Raw genomic sequence first — 24833 nt, forward strand, 5'->3', positions numbered from 1 at the left:
TTAATTTAAAATACTGGGTTAGGGGCGCCTGGGTGGCGCAGTGGGTTAAGCGTCCGACTTCAGCCAGGTCACGATCTCGCGGTCCGTGAGTTCGAGCCCCGCGTTAGGCTCTGGGCTGATGACTCAGAGCCTGGAGCCTGTTTCCGATTCTGTGTCTCCCTCTCTCTCTGCCCCTCCCCCGTTCATGCTCTGTCTCTCTCTGTCCCAAAAATAAAAAAAGTAAACGTTGAAAAAAAAATAAAAAATAAATAAAAAATAAAAAATAAAATACTGGGTCAGGGGGTACCTGGGTGGCTCAGTCAGTTCAGTGTCTGACTCATGCTTTCAGCTCAGGTCATGATCTCAGTTAGTAAGATATAGTCTGGCATCAGACTATGCACTTGACAGCACAGAGCCTGCTTGGGATTCTCTTTCTTTCTCTCTCTCTCTCTCTCTCTCTCTCTCTCTCTCTCTCAAAATAAATCAGCATTTAAAAATGACTGACTGAATGAATGGATGAATGAATGAGTCAGGTGACAATCCAATTTTCCACCAGTCCACAAATTGGATTCTATCCCATGCAGAGCCACAGGGCAACCAACCGATGCTTTCTCATTTCCAACACAGTTTATCACCAATGCCCAAGTTTGTTCCACTTAATTCTCTTTTCCCTCAAAGTGAATTCCTTTCTCACTGACAGTGTTCAGGAATTGAGGTGATATTTGGTGATATATTGGTGATATTTGCCCACTAATTGTTACCATTTCCTAGATCAGAAGCTACAATTATGGTATAACAGAATGGTAAGTATGATGGAAGTATGTGTGTGCATGCAAATACCTGATTGGGCCATTGGTGGGGGTGGTCCTAGTGAACTGAGGATGAAGGTAAGTAAGGGAGGAGTCTTCTCAGCCAAAAAAGCATCTACAAAGATACAGTGGCATGTAAGAACACATGATCTACACACAGAATGTGTAGAATGGCAAGTTGCTGAATGTTGCTAGTATAGGAAGCATGTGCGACAGCCAGTGGGAGATTAAGCATAGGTTAGATCCTGAAGCATCTTCTTTGATCATCTTGCCAAAGAGTTTGGGCTTTATCATGGGGGGAGAAAAGAACCATTAAGAACTTTAAGAGGCAAACTGCAAAGTCGGAGTCTTAGATTAGGTTCCTTTGAAAGCAGAACCCAAGGTAAGGATCTGAATGTCAGTAGTTTATTTGGGAAGTGATGAAAGGAAGTAGGAGCGAGGGAGCAGAGATAGCTAGTAGGAAAGGAGGAAACACCAGTAAAAGAGCAGATTGGGTACATGGCTGCTGTAGACATGGGCTTAATTTATCAGTATTGCTGAGGAGGGTACAAAATGTATTCATCCTTGAGAAGGATAGAGGTGAGGCCATTTATCAGATGGTTCCTGTCCCCCATTGGTTAAAGGTTTCCTGAGGGCAGGTGTTGTTAACTCCTATAGACCTCTAGGTCTAGCAGATGCACAGGGCAAGGAGGCTCTAGTGGCTTCTTGGCTTGGCAGGCAGGAAGCAGAGGTGAAATATTTGTTTTAGGTGGGACACTGTGCAGAAATCTGAAATTATGGCTAAAATTAAAAGTAGCCCAGGGAGTGAGATGCCAGGCACCAAGAGTGTCTGCTACAATCAGAGATCCATCTACAATTTACATCGTAAATCTAATTTGCTAAATTATGATCTAATCATAGCAATTAAGAGAGAATCATCCACAAGAAACCCAAGAGTAGAAGAAATACTAATTGATGCATGAATGTTATAATTTAATATTTAGAATTAGTTTTTCTATCCACTAGGAACCTGTTACCTGAAAGCCATGGCACTACTAATACCTTCCAAAAATATGAAATTAGTCAAAAGATATAAAAGGAGGAGGAAATATAAAAATTTTTAATCTCTATGAAGAACAAATTTGTTTTTAAAAAAATAGGAAGAATGTTTCTTAGTGTGAGTCATATGTAGTTTTAAAAATTATAAATAAATATTCATTCACATATAAATTGCCTTAAATTGAATTTGCTGAGGGACGCCTGGGTGCCTCAGTTGTTTAAGCGTCCGACTCTTGATTTTGACTCAGGTCATGATCTCATGGTCATGTGATTAAGCCTCATGTCTGTGCTGACAGTGAAGAGCCTGCTTAGAACTCTCTCTCTTCCTTTCCCTCTGCTCCTCCTCCTCCTCCTCCTCCTCTCTCTCTCTCTCTCTCTAGTAGAGAGAGAGAGAGAGAGTGAGAGAGAGAGAGAGAGAGAGAGAGAGAAAGCAAGAAAGAAAAGAAAAGAAAAGAAAAGAAAAGAAAAGAAAAGAAACCTGAACTTGAAGAGAAAAGACATGAGGCATCGGAGGCATTATTTACTGACTGTCCCATATATGAGGTTTTTCATTTTTGTTACTTCCATATATCTCACAGCCACCCTGGGAAATAGATATTATTGTCCTCTATTAAGTTAAGGAATCTGAGTGTCAGGGTGGTTAAAAGCTTGTTCAGTTACATAGCTAGTAAATAGTAATGCCTAGACTCAAATCCATATCTTCCTGACTCTCCTCTCCACTTTATTGTCTTAAAACGTCATTGTTTTGTAAGGTAAAACATTGAAATACTTGAAATTGTAAAAAAAGAAAATAATGGTTATATCATCAGAAGTATTAGAACATATAGCACTCTATGTAGAATGTGTGCTTTGATGTTTTTATAACCACAATAATGTCTACAATAGGATATATTCAGACCACATGAAAGAAATCTCTGAGTATGTTAAAATGTGAAGAATGTTCTTTTGGCCATGGGCAAAAGTTTAGCAATAATAAAAGTATATCAGGGTGTTTAGTAAAGAGGAAAAAATGTTTTCTGTGGTCATGTTTTCCAACTTTAAGTATATTTGTCTATCATTTTATTATAAACAGGGTGTATTTATATAGCCTAAAGAAATAGGAACCAGATTCCTTGTTTTGAAGATGCCAAAAAAAATATATCTTCTAGGATGATAAGCAATAACAGAGAAGAGTGAATCAAAAATATCAAGCTTCTATCTGATTCCTGACCAAGATTTTAATTTTATTGCACAAATATGCCATGACAACAGATATATACAGTAGTACCACCCACCCAAACCTGATGCAGGGAAGGGTCTGCCAGCATTCCCATTATAATCCTTGAAGGGAATTCTGATATTTTTAATACACATGAAATTGGCATCTAGGTTCTCAGCAAGATGTGTTTTGTTAAATTAAAAAAAAAGAGGTTTTAAAAAAGAGACCTAAATAGCATCAGCTGGCTTTGTTTAGAAGGCATGTAGCAATGCAAATTCTGGTGAGCCATTAGATCTTATGATGTCAGCGGAACGTGTGTACTAGCCCTGCTGACCCTGAAGCAGATCCAGAGGATAATGCCAAAGGAGAGATTTTTATTTACAGGGTAGTAAAAAAGTTGAAGTATCCAAATTCTCCAGACTATTACAGAAACAACACACGTCATAATCACCACCTCTTAATTTAAATCACTCTGTTTTTCATTTTAGAAAGGGAAAAACTGTCATCGACCAAGAGAGTTGCACAATGGTAGAAGTGAAGGCTCTGGAGGCAGACTGCCTGGTTTTGAATCCCAGGTTCATTTCGTTCTTAGTCACGAGACTATGGGCAAATTACCTAACCTCTTAATGCCTCCATTTCCCTCTCTATAAAATGAGACTAGTAACAGTGCTTGTCTTACAGTTTTGGGGATCGATGAATTAATAGAGGCATGCCTTGGAGATATATCGGGTTTGGCTCAAGACCACCACGGTTGAGGAAATATCTTAATGAAGCAAGTCAAATGATTTTTTGTTTGTTTTTTAGTGCATATAAAAGTTGTATTTATACTATACTGTAGTCTATTAAGTGTGCAATAGCATTATGTCTAAATAAAAATGTTCGGACCTCAATTTAAAAATATTCTGTTGCTAAAAATCGCTATCATCTGAGCTTTCAGCAAATCATAATGTTTTTGCTGGTGGAGGGTCTTGTCTCAATGTTGATGGCTGCTGATTGATCAGGGTGGTGGTTGCTGAAGGTGGGGATGGCTGTGGCATATTCTTAAAATAATGAAGTTTGCCACATTGATTGACTCTCCCTTCCATGAGCAATTTCTCTTTAGGATTTGATGCTGTTTGATGACATTTTACCCACAGTAGAACTTCTTTCAAAAATGGGAGTCAAGCCCCTCAACCCTGCAACTGCTTTATCAACTAAGTTCATGCAGTATTCTAAATTTTTTGTTGTCATTTCAACAGTCTTCACAGCATCTTCACCAGGAATAGATTATGTTGCCAACCTCGCACCTTGGGGGTCTCTAATCAATAAATCAATGAAATTTGACAAGAGCCAAAGGGGAGTTTTCTTGGGGCTTATGCTTGAGCATAAGGGAAACAGCACAGAGGAAACGGTCCTCAGGCTGACTCCCCAAAGAGGTTGGAGTGAGTTTTTAAAAGGCTTAGAGGAGGAAAGTGTGACATTAGGCACTGTAGAGGTAGGCTATCTCTTGGCACTTGCACACTTAAAGATCATGCTTTTCCGCATATTGCACATATTATTAGCATGTTAAACCTCCACCAATGGGTATGATTTTTAGCATTTAAATGAGCGACTTGTAACTTGAGTATACTCCTGGTAGTCACTGCGCATACTCTAATGCCAGTGTTGGGAGTCCATCCTGGTGCTGACTGGTTTGGTCTGGATTTCACTATTTCTTTTGGGTGGCTGACTCCTTCTTTTAAGGTGAGGTTGTGTTTTCTGCATTCCTGTAAGATGTATTACTCAAGAGACACAGACTCATGAGTTTTCTTTTAGGGAGTTTTCTTTTTATGGTATAGTTGTATCACATTAGGGTTTTAAGAGAGGCCCTGGGTCCTGTCCCTATTCTATCTCAATCCCATCTCAAGAAGCCACTGTCTTTTGCTCATCTGTAAGAAGGCAACTCGTCATCTGTTCAAGTTTTATCATGAGAATGTAGCAACTCAGTCACATCTTCAGGCTCCACTTCTAATTCTAGTTCTCTTGCTATTTCCACCACATCTGCAGTAACTTCCTCCACTGAAGCCTCAAACCCTTCAAAGTCATCCATGTGGGTTGGAATCAACTTCCAAAGTCCTATTAATGTTGATATTTTGACTCCTTTCCATGAATCATAAATGTTATTAATGGCATCTAGAATGGTGAATTCTTTCCAAAAGGTTTTAAATTTACTTTTCCCAACTCCATCAGATGAATCACTATCTGTAGAAACTATAGCCTTATGAAATGTACTTCTTAAACAATAAGACTTGTAAGTTGAGGGGCGCCTGGGTGACTCAATCAGTCAAGCGTCTGATTCTTGATTTCAGCTCAGGTCATGATCTCATAAGTCTGTGAGGTTGAGCCCCACATTGGGCCTGCTTGAGATTCTCTCTTTCTGTTTCTGCCCCTCCACCACTTGTGCATGCTCACTTGCTCTCTCTTTCTCTCTCTCTCTCTCTTTCTCAAATAAACAAATAAACATTAAAAAATAATATTAAAAAGACTTGTAAGTTAAAATGACTTCTTGATCCATAGACTGCACAACGGATATTGTTTTAGCAGGCATGAAAATAACATTAACCTCATCATACGTCTCCATCAGAGTGCTTGGGAGACCATGTGCATTGTCAATGAGCAGTAATATTGTGAAAGGAATCTTTTTTTTATCTGAGAAGTAGGTCTCAACAGTGGGCTTAAAATATTCAGCAAACCATCTTGTAAACAGATGTGCTGCCATTTAGGCTTTGTTCTTCCATTTATAGAGCATGGGTAGAGTAGATTTAGCATGACTCTTAAGGGCTCTAGGAATTTCAGAATGGTCAATGTGCATTGGCTTCCACTTAAAGTTAAGGGCATTAGCCTGGTTTTGAAACCAGGCATTGACTTCTGTCTAGCTGTGAAAGTCCTAGACAGCACCTTTTTCCAGTAGAAGGCTATTTCATATACATTGAAAATCCACTTAGTGTAGCCACTTTCATTAACTGTCTGTGTTGGATTTTCTGGAAAACTTGCTGCAGCTTCTACATCAGCACTTGCTGCTCACCTTGCTTTTTAAACTTCTTATTCAGCTTCCTCACAACTCTCCATAGAATTGAAGAGAGTTAGGGCTTTGCTCTGGGTTAGGCTTTGGCTTAAGGGAACGTTTAGGCTGGTTTGATCTTCTATCCAGACCACTACAACTTTCTCCATATCATAGATAAGGCTGTGTTGCTTTCTTATCATTCATGTGTTCACTGGAGTTGCACTTTTAATTCCCTTCAAGAATTTTTCCTTTGCACAAGAGGCCTGGCTTTTGGCCTTTCTTGGCTTTTGACATGCCGTCTTCACTAAGCTTAATCATTTCTAGCTTTTGATTTAAAGTGAGAGATGTGCAACTGTTCAATTCACTTGAACACTTAAAAGCCATTGTAGGGTTATCTATTCATATAATTTCCACACTGTTGTCTTAGAGAATAGGGAGGCCCAAAGAGAGAGAGAGAGAGAGAGAGAGAGAGAGAGAGAGAGAGAGAGAGAGAGACGAGGGAAGAGCTGGTCAGTGGAGCAGTCAGAATCCATTTATGGATTAAGTTTGTGTCTTGTATGATTGTGGTTCATGATGCCCCTAAACAGTTACAGTAAGAACATCAAAGATCACTGGTCATAGATTACAATAACAAATACAATAATAATGACAAAGTTTGAAATACTGCAAGAATTGCTGAAATGTGACACAGAGACACAAAGTGAGCAAATGCTTTTGGAAAAATGGTGCTGATAGACTGGCTAGATGCAGGGTTGTTACAAAGCTTCAGTTTGTCAAAAAACACAATATCTGCAAAGCACAATGAAGTGAAGTGCAATAAAACAAGGTATGCTTGTGCCAGTAAGTGCTTATAATAGCAAACATTCATTAAATGTTGAAAACTGAGTAAAAAGCCATTATGTTCACATACGTTCTGAATAAGTAAATGTACTCTGAAACTGCAGGAAGGAACAGGTATGACATTCGTGCGTGTGTGTGTGTGTGTGTGTGTGTGTGTGTGTGAGTGTATTTGTTTTTCTCTCTAAAATATAGATGCTGTGGAAATTGTCAAGATATAAATTAAAACTTTTTTTATAGAAATAATATATTTCTTAGAGTTTTTAATATTGTAGTGAGAGAAATCTGCATGTCAAAATGTATGCAGATTCTCAGGGTGAAGGTGAGGTCAGATGCACCAGCAAACTCATGTACAGGGTCAGGACCATTTTAACCATTAGACATTATGATCCATGAATAGAGCAGTAGTGTTCAGTAAAAATATAATGCAAGCCACATATGTAATGTTAAATTTTCTAGTAGGCATACCTAGAAGTTTAAAAAATAAAATTAATTTCAATAATATATATTATGACAATATGTCAAAAATATTTCACTAGGTAATAAATGTAAAAATGAATGAGAAATTTTACATCCTTTTTTTGTACTAAGTCATGGAAATCAGTGTATATTTCATACTTGCAGTGTTCCTTAATTCACACTAGCCAACTTTAGGTGCTCAATAAACATATGTGATTAGTGGCTACCACACTGGAAGGTATTGGGCTAGCACTACATACTTTTCAAAGTTCTAAAACCTGAAAAAACTGGTTCCACAATATTAAAATAATAGGAGATTTTAATTTAATAAAGACTCATTAAACATCTCCAAAATACAAAATCTGCCAAAGTTGTTAATATTTAATCTTCATTTAATCTTTGTTAAAATATACATGTATATAAATATACATTTGGAATAAACTTATAGGCTTAAGTGTGCATGATTTTGGAGATATCATAGCCTATTATATATTAAATATTCAGAGCCTCAATCTCAAAAGCAAAAATATCTTTCAAAAGTTTGCTAAGTGTTTTATTTATCATGGAATTAGAAGCATTTTAACATGTTTGATATCATATGTAATGGGGACTCAAAAATGTCTTTAAATGCCTTTAAATGGCCTGAGTATAATCATAGGGTCATATTACTGGCCATCATGGCCATGATGATTTCAGGCTAAGACCCCTTGGACAAGACAAAACATCTGTCCCCTTCCCTGACCCTGTGACTTGGACTGCTCAGCACCTGCTTACTCGCATCCCATTTGTTCCCCCTAGCAAAAGTGTAAAGCTCTGTGCAATCTGTTCCTACCAGTTACACTCCCCACTTGACCTCTTTTTTCTTTTCTCCAATTCAGTTTCCAGGCAGAAAGTCTGGAAGAGCCATCTCCGGAACTAGAATCCAGTTCTAACACTGTCATTCAGAAGCGCAATGGCCTTTGGAAATTCATATATTTCTCCCTTAGTCTGGGGCTTCAGCTATGGATGCTCAGTCATTTCTAAGATTCTATATTCAACTTCTAACAAAACAAGCCAATGGTCACTGGGCACCATCTACATGCCAACCATCCCCTGATGTAGATGTTAGTGTTTGTCATCTCATTTTTACATTTTCATGACAACTCTGTGAGTTAGGAATTATTCATGCCACTTTACTGGTGAATAAGATGAGGTTCATGGAGGTTAAGTGACCAGTCCAAGGTCACACCATATCAGTGGGTGGAGCAAGATGGATCATAGGAGTTTTGTAATGGTTTCATCTAGCAGATTGAGAAGTACAATGAGTGAAGAAGCATATGCTTGAAAATATAATCAACTCTTATTTACTCAGTGACTGAATATCCTGTTTGTATTGTTTTCTTAAAATTTATGCCACAAGCTCATAGTGGCCTTAATTCCTTTGCAGATAGGAAGTGGGTATTAATACATATATTCACATGGACATAGTGGGGAAAAAATATCACAGACTCCTACTGTAAAGTTAGACTTTGTTGCTTACGAATAATTATCTTATAGGAAGGAAGGACTAAGAGTGTTTATCTCCAAGGCCGGCTGACCACCACAATGCAGTTCCTTAACACATCAACTTTCAGGCTTCCTTTTAAACACATTTCCGCTTAATAATACCCCTCCAATTCAAGTGATGGCTGGAGGCAGGGGAGATCATGGAGTTCCAAATGAGCAAACTGCAAAAAGCAACTTGTAAGGGACAGGTTGGTGGAGGGGGTGGGGGAGATGACATACCTATGAAGGCATTCACAGTGTTTATTCAGTAAAACATTAGGTTTTTTTCATTTTGCTAAGACTTTAACATTTTTCTAACTGGATTTTTCACAGCATGAGGTTGTGTCCATAATGGCAGCCAGGGCTAGGGCTCAGGGGACAGAGAAGGGAATGTGGATGGCGAGGTGGCGGCTGGGGTTACCTGTCCTGCATCACCATGCAAGTCTCCTATGCTTCTCTCTGGCATTCTGTCTGTCTCTGGTGAGCCATAGGGTTTTCTTCTTTCTCCTTTAAGCTAAAACTCAGAGAGGAAAATTAAAAAGAAAAAAAAAAAGAGGTTCTTCCCATGCTTTTACTTTTATCTTGCAAATTCTGCTATCCTAATATGTTAATAATTTCCTTTACAGAAGTTTTAAGTAATAGTTGGTCCCATGTACACACTTAATTTATCACATATATTAGAATATTTAAAGCTGCATGTATTAACCTGATTTCCTTCTTAAGGACTTCAATTAAATGTTTAAGTAATTCAAATAAGGACTTCCCAGTGAGTAATTACTGTAACTTTAAATAAGTTAAATTTATAAATAGGGCAGAATGTAAGTTATTTTAAAAGCTTTAATACCGAACATAAAATTAGTAGGATTCTAATTTAAAATCCTAAGCCAACATCAATTATTCAACTACTTATTTCACATGAGGTTTACCCTAAGATGGTAACTCATTTTAGTTTATAATCATACAAAATAGAAAATATACACAGATTTTTTTTCTTAATTAAAATGTATTAATGTTATAGGTTTAAGTTGTTTGAAGTTTTTTTATGTTAAATTCAAATCCTCCAAGAGTTGAGAGATGTTTGACATAAGGAAAAGATTTGCCATTGAAAGTAGCTGAGGTAATCACCTGATATTTGGACTAAGATGTTGTGAAGATTCTTACTCATTCTTGTGAGTGTCCGCAAACTCTGTAATTGTTGTATCAGTGGTTCTGTAACTCATACAAGAAGCGAACCTTTTGTGGGGTGCCTGGGTGGCTCAGTGAGTTGGGCGAACGACTTCAGCTCAGGTCATGATCTCGCGGTCCGTGGGTTCGAGCCCCACGTCGGGCTCTGTGCTGACAGCTCAGAGCCTGGAGCCTGCTTCGGATTCCATGTCTCCCCCTCTCTCTGCCCCTCCCATGCTCATGCTCTATCTCTCTGTCTCTCAATAATAAATAAACGTTAAAAAAAAAAAGAAGTTACCTCATTCTGTCTGCTCATCTGCTCCTAGAACCCTAAGTGCTTGCCCTATACGGTCCTTTGATTCAGTATAGCACTTTGATTCTGAACTCATACCAATGAATTTTCAACTGTAAATAACTTTTAAATTATTTAAACTTAGTGGGTTTTCCATTTTTTGTCTTCTTAGAACAATATAATTCACATGGATAGTTGAAATGATATTTGGTTAAATTTTAATTTAATGCCTTTGGCTTGCTGGTTGTCACAACTTATGGGGCCATCCTAATGACATGTCCCCTTTAGTCAGAAATGCATTCTTACACACTTACTTGACATTCATCCATTTCTATGTTATTCATTGTACAATAAATGAATTAGAAATACCAACATGATCCAGTGAGGAGATTTAATAAGAGAATGTTTTATTCTTTTTCTTTAGAATATTTTAGATTAAATTTTCTCTTTTTGTGTAACATTGTAGAGTTCTGGCTTTTCATAAATTTCATATTTTTTGGTCACCATCATTAATATTTTTTCTACTTTGGATGCTCATGCCATAGCAATTCTGGCCTGTGGAGCCCCTTAGGTTAACACCTGTGTCACTTTGATATGGCCCCATGAATCTTTGATAAGTGTTTTGCTTTCTTGCACTAGTTGTTTTAGGCTCACAGTGTTCCTGCTCCAGATTTAAAAGCCTAAGTTTCGATAGGGGGGGGAAAAAGAAGCATCAGAGATAATAATGTTAATGATCTAGGCACTAAGATAAATGATGGTAAAACATTGCTTCTGGATCTTATCACTGCACCAAGCTCAGGAAACATATGTGTATTGATGTTTACTACTTAGTTCTAAGAACAGTGTTTCTATACTTTTTTAATTCTAAACTTGTATCTCCATTCCTTTTTATATCAAAAACCAAATTCTGTGAGAAAATAAAGTACTTACCTGATTTCTTTCTTTCTTTCTTTCTTTCTTTCTTTCTTTCTTTCTTTCTTTCTTTCTTTCTTTCTTTCTTTTTCTTTCTTTCTTTCTTTCTCAAAATAACAATGCTGGGTGGCTTAGTGGGTTAAGGGTCCTCTTGATTTTGGCTCAGGTCACGATCTCACGTTTAGTGAGTTCGAGCCCTGCTTGGGGCTCTGCGCTGACAGTGTGGAGCCTGCTTGGATTCTCTCTTTCTTTCTGCCCCTCCCCTGCTTGCACACTAGTGCTCTTGCACAGACTCTGAATAAATAAAATAATAATGCCAGTAATAATGCCAATAATGCCACTCTTGAATGAAACTCGAGTTTTCTATGTAGTCCTCTCTATTCTTAAAACGCACCCCCTAGAGTCGTATACCAAGGTAGGGGAGGACAGTGGGAGCCATCTGCCCCATGGGAGAAACATCTTATTATTAACATTGTTAGAAGTGCTTGTACACAGTTCCCGTAAAAAGCAGACCAAGCTTTAGTCACTGGATTATTGTTTCTAATTTTTTTCAGTCAGTGCACTGTTCTTGCCTGAGCCCAGGTTATCCCACTTCTAAAACCTCCACCCCCCAGAACCCCAGTTAGCCCTTCTCCCAGGTATGCCCAGTCCTATTTCTTTATTCTCGAGTCATTCACAAATTCTCACTCGGTTTTGCCACGAATGAGCTTCCTTGGATAGTTCTTTCAATAATTGCAGTTCATTCTCCACTGAAAGACATTTGCATTTGTAAAGCTGACTGTTTAGAGTTCTTAGAAGGTGACTGTTTCAAGCCACTAGTCTTTTCTTGGTGGCAGAGCTCACCTCATGGAAGAGGGTGAAGTCCACAGTCCCATTCCACCTTGAGAAGATAGGAAAACTGGAACAGCTCAGTATCCAAAATTTTGTACATGAGTTTCATTTCACCACCATCTGGTTCATCCACAATGAGATAATGTATATTTATAAGTGCAAGATTTATATATTTCAGTTCTGGCTGGCACACAAAAAAAGAAAATCTGCTTCCTACTATTTAATTTCTAGTGATATTAGAACCATCATATTTTCATATATTCAGATACATAGCAACTTTTCTAAATCCGGTTCTGATATTAAAGACTTTAAATTTATCTTGCTCCTTTTTCAAAATGACAAACTCTTCTTTTTTACACCATGCAACCTTCCTTATCAACACAATATTCGTGCTATGTATTGTAATAGTGAAGTTTGGGGAATACAGAGCCAAATGATTTCATAGTCAAAGTTAGATTAGCAAAGAACTAAGTGTAAATACAGGCTCTTGAGTTTTTATCCAAAATTCTCTTTTGACTCCTATCATGAGAGGATATAATTTTAATTTCTATAACTTATAATATATATAAAATACATAAATACATGTGTGTATATATATGTACATATATATGAATCTTTATTTTAATTAAAGATAGCCCTACCAAAGAACTCAAATTTTTCAGCAGACTGAAAGAAGTATAATTCATACTTCTAAAATCTAATTAAAAAAAGAAAACCTAGAATCTATCAAGATAGAATATAGATACATAGTTCGATTGATACATAGATATATAGATATTAGGGGGATGTAGCAGTAAAATTTAATATGGATCATATAAAATATACTTAGAGATTTCTGCTAGAACTAATTCGTAAAAAGTCAGTTTTTCTACTTGTAATATACTTTATTGTAATATATTTTGGTTATGTCTATATTTTATAAAACATTAATATAAAACTTTAGATACTTAAAGTAGACATACAATTCCTTCATGTAATAATCAAAATCTGTCATGCCCAACATTCCACTGTTTGTAGTAATTGCATTAAACTCTACAGAGGAAAAAAAACAAACAAACAAACAAAAAAACACACCATATCATTTAAATTTAGGACAAAGCATTATTTTTTGTAGGTTTAGTGTACAATATATTTTAATCAACCTGGAATATTTAAGAGGCACAGATAATTTGTTAATACAGAAGAGAGGGATAGTTGATTTGGCTCTTAATTTTCTAGAATCATGTCTTTTGCTAATGGTAAAAAAAATTAAAGCTTCCACTTTTTTTCTTTCTCTCTGCCTCAGACTTCTAATTGTTCTTTAGCCTGTGGACTGTTTTTTCCTTCTCCACCCCAAAATTAAATCTCTGTTTTTGACTTCAAATCTGGCAGGGCCAGGTGAAAGAATTACTGATTTAAATACATCCATCTTTCTCACCTCATGACGGGGTTATGTCCCAATAAATCCATCAGAACTAGAAAATATCACAGGTCAAAATGCATTTACACACCTATCATACCAAACATCATCTTCACCTAGCCTACCTTACATGTGCTCAGAACACTTTCATTAGCCTCCAGTTGGGCAAAATCATCTACCACAAAGCCTATTTTATAATAAGGTGTTGAAAATTTTGTGTACTTTATTGACTACAGTACTGAAAGTGAGAAACAGAATGGCCGTATGGGTACAGCATGATTGTCAGCGTACAGGTTGTTGTTGACCCTTGTGATCGCGAGTGACAGGGGGCTATGGCTGCAGCCCCCCAGCCTCATGAGAGCATGGTGTACCACATATGGCTAGCCCAGGAAAAGATCAAAATTCAAAATCTGAAGTACAGTTTCTACTGAATCCGTATTGCTTTCGCACCATGGTAAAGTCGAAAAATTGTAAGTCAAGCCGTCGGAAGTCTGGAACCGTCTGTAGTTTTTAGCCTTCTACAGATATATTTACAATGTCATCCTGTTTTCCTGGCTAGAAACACATTAATACTTGCTAGCAAAAATAGTCAAACACAAGCTCTTTACATTTCATAATGTTACCAATTCAAACGTCCATGATTTCAACTGAGTATGTTTTAACAGTTTCATTCTTGAGACCCGAAATCTAAAGATATCCTTTTTAATTCAATAAATGTATGTTTGTATCAAATTCAGCGCTCCAAGCAATTTTCAGAGAGAGTTGCTTCCCATATATATTCAAGCTTTCTTCTGGATTAGGATCCTTTTCAATGGGAGCAGTTCTTCCACCTTTGTCCTTTTGAAATCCAGGCTTATTCTGAAGAATTATTCTAATTTAATTACTCTTCATTTTTCAAAATCTAAGGTTTAACTGGTGGAGTTATAAATTCAACAAAAATAGACTTCTTCTGGGGAGGCACTGCAGATTTTCTAAGTGCATCATTTGTAGGGTATGCCCCCTCAAGAATCAAAAACCAGGGTGTTAATTCCTTGAGGATACAATGCTCTGTGAGAAGGTTTCTGTTCTTACATCAGCTTTTTACAGGCATAAGAAAAGGCTTCTCCTGGAGTTTCCTTTTCTCTTCCTCTTCTTGCCTCAAGTTCCCTTGCCTTGTTTCTCCTTCCCTTTCTTTCTCTTTTCTTTCCCTCCCTTCCTCCCTCCTTCCTTCTTTGTATCCTTCCTTCCTCTTCTTTTCCCCCTTGAGTGCTTAATGCAGGTTTTTGACCTCTGTTGATCCCTGAAGGAGGAAATTAAGAATGTACCTTTTGTTAAATCTCAGCCTCCAACATACACAAGCAACTACAGGATTGAGATTTTTTTTTCTCGGATGTTTGATAACAGCAAGAGTCATGAGAGCTAATTATGAGTATCCTTGGTGTTATGGTTCCACATTTTAGAGATCTGGGACCACAAAGATCCAGTATGATTTAAGCACATGCTGGGTTCCTCTTCTGATTCTTAAATGGAGGAGAGCCCATGATCTGTTGATCTAGGCTAGGGAGAAAAATAGTCTACTCAATTTTTTATGAGATCATAAGAGAAAAATTTTAATTGTAGGTCTGGGAGGTCGAGAGGGTAGATGGAGAGACAGGCAGGTTCAGTTTATGTCCCTGCCCAAAATGGCAAGGTGTTTCAGAACTAGAATGAGTTCAGGAAGAAGCCTAGCCGCAATTGAAAGAATATAAGCTAAGTTACATCCTTACATCCTTCCATAGCTAAAAGGATATAAGGAAGAGGGGAAAAAAGTAAGATAGCAATGGATCTTACTTGTGTGTTTTACAAAAGATGAGTATTTGTCTATTACTGGGCAAAGGAACTGATACCCTCACACACACACACACACACACACACACACACACACAGTGAACTCTCTGCAAAGAAAAAAATTAAAAATATGAACTAAAGTAAACTCCTCAATACCAGTGCATTCAAACCCCCCATGATATTCTTGAGATTGCCCATTTCCAGAGAGTTCAAGAGAAGAGGGACTGAGTCCACGAAACCTTTCACTTTGTGGTTCAAGATTAATAAAACTTATTTGATGTATGGCAAAGGCATTGAGTAAAGTCAGGTGGCAGAAAAGTCCCAGAGGAGCCTGTGAAAGGAAAATGACAATGAAGGCAGAAAGTGGGAGTTTCCTCTGATGATTTAGACCCCAAACCAAAGCCAAGGAATTTGTCATTCTGATACACTGAGGAAAAGGGCTACTTGTCTGTGAGAGAACAGTAACTTCAAAATTAATAAACATGAGTCCCAGGAGCTTTGCTATAGGGTCTCTGATGGAACATTACTCATGCAAGGAGTATCTTGCTTTGTACTTTAAAATCCACCCAAATTTTGCAAATGGCGGAGACCCACACCAAGGACAAGTGTAGAAAGAACTGGAGTTAGTAGCCTGCTCAGGTCTTTAGTAAGAGAGCAACACAACATAATTTCTGTCTTTAGGAAAAGTAACTCAGGCAGTTGGCATCTCTAAAAGGTCTTCAGAAGGGTGCCTGGGTGGCTCAGTCAGTGAAGCGTGCCACTCTTGATTTCAACTCCTGTCATGATCTCATGGTTCATGAGTTGGAGCCCCACATCGGGCTCCACGCTGGCAGTGGGGAACCTACATGGGATTCTCCAACTCTCTCCCTCTCTCTCTGCCCCTCCCCCCATTCACTCTCTAAAATAAATAATCTTAACAAAAAAAAAAAAGGGAAAAGGTCTTCAGAGATTTCTCATGATTAGAATGTGTGTACATCCAACCATGCCTACTCCAGGCCTCTGGTAATCCACTTCCAGTAGCCTCCAGCCTGGAGAAGGTGGTGCTGTGGTCAATGGTCAGGAAGAACTGCAGACCCTCATGTCTGGGAGCGGAGGAGCTGACATCTGGGAGCCTAAAATTTCACATGTCAGCTCTAGGGAAGTTTGTGGGTGGCAGCAGGTGAACGGCATGGACAAATATAAGAAAACTCACAAGACTGCATCATACACCAAGTGGGAGCCAAGGAAAGTGACTAGATTACTAATTTGCCATAAGGGGTCCACAGTTGTACAACTCTGACCGTTTGTTGGCCACACCAGTTGGTAAAGTCTGGGATATTGTGGTACACATACAAACTTTTTGCTGAATGAATTATAACTTAATGTAAATATTTACCATTCTTTACAAGTATTTTATGAAATGATTTTTGGCTGCAGCATAGTATCTTATCATATGGACATACAACATAATCCGTTTAACTAATCTTCCAGATTTGGAAATTTAAGATTGTTTCTATTTTCTTTCAAATTTAAATGGTGCCACCACAAATATATTTATAGATATATCTTTGTAGATATACCTTTGTGTAAATCTCCAATAATTTTCCAGTTAGCGTTTTTATAGTTTTTTTTTTCATTTTTCTAGTTTCTATAGTTCACAAACCATAATCTGAATGTCAATTCTTCTTTTTTTATTTGCTATATTTTAAAAAGTCACCATCTCCTCAGTGAGTAGAATATTTTTGAAACCATACATAGCAAAAAAGGAAAAATATTTTTACTGATTTGATGCTTAGTTGCATTATTCCACTCAAATCTTACCTATGATACTAAAATTTATTTTCACATCAGCACTGACAGTGTTAATTAAACCAATTTTAACAAACTTGAGAAAAGTTATTTTTTCTCTGCCAAGACCCCCCTCATTTTCTCTTATCACCCCTTTAAGATGGTGAATATCAAATTCAAATCACAAACATCGAATCACATTAACAAAGAGAATTTCAAGTTATGTCTTTGTCACAGCGACAATGTCCAGATATTTCAATACATTTATGTTCCTGTTCACTGCTATAGAGAAAAACTTATCTGCTATATGAATTGGGAGTCATACCACAATGTGAATGTAACTTTTCTACAAAAAGAAGGCTTTTTTTCTAAAGCATTTTGGAAGTAAATTAAATATTAAAATTCATGCCCAGATTTTTTTTTCATAAAGCTGTCAACTTTTCCTTACCTTAAAAGTAAACTATGTGAGGGAAAAAAAAGGCTAGACAAAGAAACACCCAGCCAAGAATTCTGAATTGGAAGAAAACTGAGCTTTTCTCTATGGCTACAAATTGCCTCGCTGACAGGGAGAGAATTCTGCTTTTTACCGGGCACTTAATATATATATTAACTCATTCTCCTAACAACTTTGTGAGGGAGGTCATTATTATTTACAGACAAACTGAGGCTTAGAAATCTTCAGAACTTTGTCCAGTATCACATAGCAAGTAGATTGTGGACATCTGTAGGACTCTAGAACGTGTGTACATCCAACCGTGCCTACAGGTTTTCCACACAAAACTGGTTATGGATTCACAATGACTGGCCTGAGTAGACCTGCCTTGATTGCACTCACCCTACAGTTAATTCAACTAGAAACTATTGGAAATGTATACATCTAATATTCTCTCAGCTTGTTTCCTGGGTATAGAATGAATGCAATCCAGGAAGTCAGTAGGGCGCTTCTTCAGGGAGAAGGGATAGTCAAGCTGGCACTCCCCTCCCTGACTCACACATGTTCCCTTGGTCCCTTTACTGCCCACTCTCTGTCCACAGGTTCTGCTCTCGCCAGACTGTGGTCATTCTCTGCAGGTTAGAAATGGGGGATGAAGAGGCTGTCTTGGAGGTCTAGTCCATGAAAGAACCCCTGAAATAAAATCAGAACTTTTGTGATTAATCTTGTGCTACCTTATCTCCTGTGCCTTATATTAAAAGACTTTCTCTTTCTCAGCCTTGAATTACTTTGCAAAAGGAAATACTCCCTTTTGCTAATTAAACCACGCTCTGATCAGGGGAGGTGATTGGCAGGTGAGGCAGCAGAGAAATCCAGAGGGTTTGTGGAGGTGTGGAGGTGTGAAGGTAGGGGCTGCTTCACACTGCTCTAAAGTCACACACCCAGCAAGTATTTCCTAGAAAACAATAGGCAATGACTAGGATTTGAATATTTACTTTTCCTTAAATGGTTTGGTGAGTGGACTATAGGTTCCCAGTCTTATTCCTCATCTGCAAACAGGACCTTTCCTTTGAGAAAAATTTAAAAGGGTAAATGCCCCAACCAAAGCCTTAGGATGGAAGGATAGGGTAAGTCAGTATGTTTTTCATCACCTTTCCTCTGGATGATCTGCTCTAAATAAGTGTATGGTAATTTTTAAAATCCAGTTCAGATCAAGACATCTTTCTGATTTCTATTTCTCAGTCTAATAATTCACACATACACACACAAAAGGAAGCCCTGTAGATGTCTGATACTGTCCCCAAGTTGAGACTCTAAAGATAAATAAGACATGACTTGTCCTGGAGGACCTTACCACCTAAAACTGAAGGCAGAACAGCAAATAAGAATATTACTAATACTTTAAAAATGCTGATTAGTGTGCTTTGATTTTCCACACATTCTGATAGGTGATTCTCCCCCCTTGTCAGTTGGAAGAATCTATTCTTTTGGGCAGCTTTAGGTTTTTGTGCAAAGAGAAACAGCGGTCAGGTTTTGGCCTCCAGAATGGGCTATTTAAGCCTGTGTGAGAAAGCCAAAGCTTTTCTCTGCAGAAATTGGGCTTTGCGAGCAGAAAATGTTGAGAATCAAAAAGCAGAGTCGAAAAGGCACGGGACATAAAGAATATCCACAAATGGTAATGCAGAAACCAATCGAGGCCATCAGTACCTGTGCTGACCTGGTAGGGAGGAGCAGGGGGAGCAGGAGAGATTTCCCAAGGTCTCTATACCAGCACTGTCCATCACCAACACTAAGGGCAACGTGGGAGCTGAGCCAGCACTGACCCGCCTCCAGGAACATTTGGTGTGTGGTTGGCCACCGTTTGGATTTACATTGGGGAGCTCAGCTAGCTGGCCCGGTTGCTTTTTGAACAGGGCCTCCCAAAATGCTTATAGATTGTCTACCACAGTTAGTACTCATCTGTGTCTTAAATGCAGCCCCTTTGAATTATCCTACGGGGTCCAACTGTTTTCAAAGGCCCAGGGAATTTTCATTTCCCTGGGACAAAGCCTGGACCATGCCATAGAGAGTGCCAATGCAGCTATGGAAGGTCAAGCCCCATAGCACACACTGTAGCACCGTTACAGCTACAAGCCTGGAGAGTGCTGTGCAGACCCAGCCAGCCCCGGTGGCCCTTCTTCCCTTCTTTTGTACTCATAAAGCCTCCAGATTTTTGGCTAGATTCATGATGCCTCAGTGTAGAGGTTGTGCTTCCCTGCCCCACCGTCTCCATTTCTGTGTTTGACACCTGCCCATCCATTCTGTTCCCTTCCCAGCACCAGGCTTCTTGTGACTTTTTCATTCCATCACTTCTGCCTTGCTGTCTTCATATATCAGCACACCATGGCCAAGTACCCTTTCCAAATAATCCATTTTTGTTCTCTTAGAAATCTTAGAAATTTATTAACTGCTTCCCCAGAAAGTGGCCCAGCCTCGTCTTCTAGGTGAACCTGCTTGATGAGATCCTGATTCATCAAACTCTATACAACAAGTAAGGGACTGCTGGTAGATATATGAGCTGCTTATTAGAAATGTGAATGTATCAAAGATTTACCATATATGTGAATTACTAGAATTAGTAAACATTACTATATTACTGAATTGATATAACAGATGACCTAATTGGTTATATTAGCAGAAGTCCGCTAGACCTTATACATGCCTAGTTCTAACAAGTTTGCCTGACACTTTACATATTAAAGAGGTCTGTCTCAAGGAAACAAAATTCTGTTAGAAACTGTACTTATAAAGCACATGCTACTAATAATATAATCTGAACCATATTACTAGATGTGACAGATCTGACATTTGCTGACAGATACAAATTGACTTAATTAAGTATTAATAGTAATAAATCGAGGGAGGATTTAAATATGTTGTCTAAGATGACTTTCCTATCAATAAAAACCTGTGATCTTGCTGCCCTCAAAAGAGATAAATTTCTATTGCTTCGGACAGTGTGGTAACTACTTCATAATGAGGCCTACCTGTCATCAGAGAGCAGTGGTATCTTCAAACATATGTGATGGCTCATTTACATAGTTAAGTGGTTTGTCTGCACACTTAACGTAGAACTATTCATTTTAAAAATACAGAAAACATTCACAGAGTTCATAGAGAAAATGAGAAGGCCTCTTTAATTCTCATGAAACAATATCAAGCATGTAAGTGTGTGTGTGTGTGTGTGTGCCTGTGTGTGTGTCCATAGTCTATTGTATAATGTAGAATATTAATACTCTACATCCACGGGCCATAAGCTGGTGGTCCTGCAGGCAAATTCAGCCTGCAGACATGAAGACATGCTTTGTTTTCAGCATAGGGATATTTCACACACACACACACACACACACACACACACACACACACACACACACAACTGTATTTCTGATTTCATTTTGGAAAATCAGGTAACAGTGGGCATTCCACACAGTTTGTTTGATCTGGGTGGGGGCTGTCCCATTTAGGTACAATACTCACACTCAGGTTTTCTGTGATCTTCCTTCCATACTTTTCTGTTCTAGCCTGCTTTTCTCATTTGCATAACTTACCTGGCCTTAACACGTATTTGAGTTTTTTACCTGTTTTAGGCACTCAAAGCAGCATGAGATAATGTAGAAAGGAATGAAGAGTAATGAAGAATAAAGTATTCAAAGATTGCTTCATGAATAAAGGGAATTAATGTGGAAACATAAAGGCGAATTTAAAAGAACTCAGTATAGACAAAAGGGGGAAAGGAAGGTTCTTAGGGAAAATAGAATGAGTAAGGCCTCAATAGTCATGGTAACCTGGACTTCAAGGATTTGTGTAGACAGATAAAACTAACATTCCACATGAAGGGAATAAAAAATATTTGTGTTTAGTCTCATTTGGTCAGAAATGAGAATCCAGTAAAGGAATTTTAGGAAGGAGGTAATATGATGCCCGGAAAGTGGTATTTTATGGATAATAGTAGGTCGAGGAATATTTTGGGAGTCTGGACGCAGAGGCACTGGGTGGGTAGCAGTGTGGTAATTAGGTGTGAAATAAGAAGGAACTTCCAGATGAAGGTTTATATCAATGGGAAAGACTATAGATGAGTCATTTTGAATGACAAAGCAACTGGCCTTTGAAGGACATATAATTTCCCATAACTGATAACTTCATAGGTAAATGGTTATCCTGACTTTACAATATTAGGTATATATGTTTCACAAATTAACTAATACTTAATCTATCTTGAAAATAAATCTATTTTTATTTCTTTGCATTTCATTAATCTTTATTGAATTGAAGCTATTTTTGAGGGTAATTATTTCTCCATGTTCTTGACCTCTATCATATCTCTCCCCAACATTGAAAATGATCTGTGTCTGGTTCTCTTAGCAACTCATTTATATTGTAATTCGTGATCATTTTTAAAATGTAACTCTTCTTTAAGGGATAATGGATATTAAGATAGGACTCAGAAAAATAAAATCTTAAATATTTTGAGCTGTAAAAGACCTAAGTGATTAATCTAATCCCCTTATTTGCTGACCCGTTGGTCAGAAAACTGAGGCCCAGTTAATGCAAGTGGTGGAATGAAGGAATAAAAATGGCTACTTTTTAGCAATGCAACTTCCTTCCAGTTGTAGGAGTTTGGGTAAATCAGCTCCCATGTGAGACCTGCACTGGTTCTCTGCAAGCTCACACATGTACTACTCAGTCAGTCAAGAATTGCTGAGAATTAGTACCTGTCATGAAGCTTTGTGTTAGAAAACAGAGAAAATCCATCTCCAGGGTAATAGTGGAGGACACGTTTATAAGATATCTAGGCGGTTGGCTCATGCCAAGATCATCAAGTCTTTCTTAGGGCTAGATGTCTCAAACACATTGCTATTTCAGACACGGTGGTTTGAAATCTTAATGTTGGTTATACTAAAATTTATTTTACTTTGCTGAGATTATCGGAGGCCTGAAGCAGAAGATTTCATGGGCCCATACCACTAAGCATGTCTCAGGTTAAGCAGTATAAGTCTCAATACAACGTCTTGCTCAAGGACCTGTTCCATTTGTAGTCTGGCTCAGATGTATCAGCTCAGGGGTAAATTTTATCCTCATTAAAATTTATAGGTATTTTAACCCACATATTAATTAAAATGCCTTCTACCTGAATTGAAATATTACACTATCAACACATTATCTAATAAAACAATTTATATACAAAGATTTTATTCTCTCATTTTGGAAGATCCGCTTCTAAATTTTAATGCCATGATTGGATGTTGGCCAGTGTAACTCTCACTCCACAGATATCATAAATCCACATCTTTTAAAGATGATTTCAGTAGATGTTGTTGGTATCGATGCTAATAAACCCTAGCTAAAATAAAGTGCTACTTCATGATGATTTTTCTAGAAGTAAAAACAAATGTATATGTAATTTATATCACTTAATCTATTTATGAGTCTATAGTAATGTGTAAATATAATAAATTGATAAAATTAACCTTAAAATTAACTATATTTTCTGTCTGCTAGAATAAATCTTATATTTAAAATCTATAGTAGCTTATCAATCAAGGGGGAAAATATGTAAAGTGAAAATAATACACATAACTATGTTTTTCTAAATATATATACATTATATAGTTATAACATGGAATAGCTTAAATAATTATAATGGTGAGTAGCCATAAACTTCTAGGAGAAACTATTAAATAATTGTGTTCAGTGATATGTTTGGTTATCTTTCTGAAATTATCCTCAAAGTGAGTTGTCCAGCTCATTTTTAAAACCAATCCTTACTTTAAGAAACTGAGGGTTAAATACCATGCAAGCCTAACATTAAAAATTATAGATTAATTTATAGCCCTTCCTTGGTAGATAGGAAAGAGTCAAGAGGTTGAATGTTTGAGAGCCCTTTCCAGGATGGCAATTTTCCTATGATAAAAGTTGGCCGCCTTTTGATTTCTGAAGGCATCATTGCCACCAGGGATGATTTTTAAAATTATGGAACAAGAAACCCTTTAGATAGATGGAGCATCTTAGCACTGTCCTTTGAACTGCATTTCTAATAATCTGTTATTTCTTCATTCCAAAATGCCAGTTAGTTAAGCAAAATGCAAAATGTGAAATCTGAATCCTTCAGGAAAACCCAGAAAGTTAGAACTTGAATTCAAATTTCCATTGTGACAGAAATACACTTCAGAAAACTCTCTGATCACACTGTTCCCTTATTGTTTTAATTTCAAATCTCATGCTTGTTTGGGCAGCACATATATCATTTCAGTTTCTCAAGATATTAATGAGACTGTGTATCTTTTCTTTCATTAGCGGTTTGTTTTCCCTAAACTAGCCTTGGCTCCATCTGTTTCAGAAAGCTGACCCATCTGACCAATACATAAAGTAATATTTGACCCACTATGACTCACTCTCTCTGCTCTTTTTCACTTGATTTATTTATTTTTTGTTTTTTGTTTTTTGGGGTTTTTTGGTTTTGTTTTGTTTTTTTAGAGCACTCACCATCTGGCATCTTACAGATCTGCCTGTAATATTTGTTTGTTGGCTTGTCACTGCCTCCACTCAAAGGTGAGCTTGGTGAGGACAAGGGCTTAATCTGTTCTGTTGGTTGCTGGGTCCCGAGACCCCACAATGCCTGGCATACAGCAGGTGCTACATAAACAGGTGTTTATACATTTGATGAATTACTGAACTTTTAAAGAAAGGTTTACTTTCGTATCCAGAACACTGATCCTACCCATCGTTTTCTTCCATCTCAGAGAGGAATGATAAGTGGAAATAAAACTTAAGCATCTTACAAAACCAATTCATCACACCATCCCTCCTGGAGATTTATCCTGCTGTGTACAGAGCTTCCACGGCACAAGTTGAGGAGAATGAAGGAAAAGGAGTCAATGTGGCCTATAAAAAAATGTGACTAACTAACTCAGTGTATCAGAGAATCATAATAATGGTAATAAATCACTTATGATAAATTCAAACATTTACTTTTGGCAGGCAACTTTGTGCCAAGAATTTATCCTGCCTTCCCTTTATTTATGATAAAAATGACATTACACTTTGTCATGAAAGAATGTTTTAAGTGATGCTTTTAAAAATATATACACTGTTTTTGAAACAACTCCTTCCTGATTTACGATTATAGAAGCCACAATGCACATGGCTTTTGTACTTGATATAAAAAGGAGTGTGGTCAGCCACCGTGTGAGTAAGGATTAATGCACTTCCCATTAGACTAGAAATCTTAATACCTTACCCATTCCCAATTCTTTCTTCAGCAAGCATCACTTTCTGGTTCGTCTTTGGACATGCTAATACTGATCTGCCACTGGAATGAAATTCA

This window comes from Felis catus, chromosome C1 (genome assembly GCF_018350175.1).
Source record: "Felis catus isolate Fca126 chromosome C1, F.catus_Fca126_mat1.0, whole genome shotgun sequence".
Taxonomy (NCBI): domain Eukaryota; kingdom Metazoa; phylum Chordata; class Mammalia; order Carnivora; family Felidae; genus Felis; species Felis catus.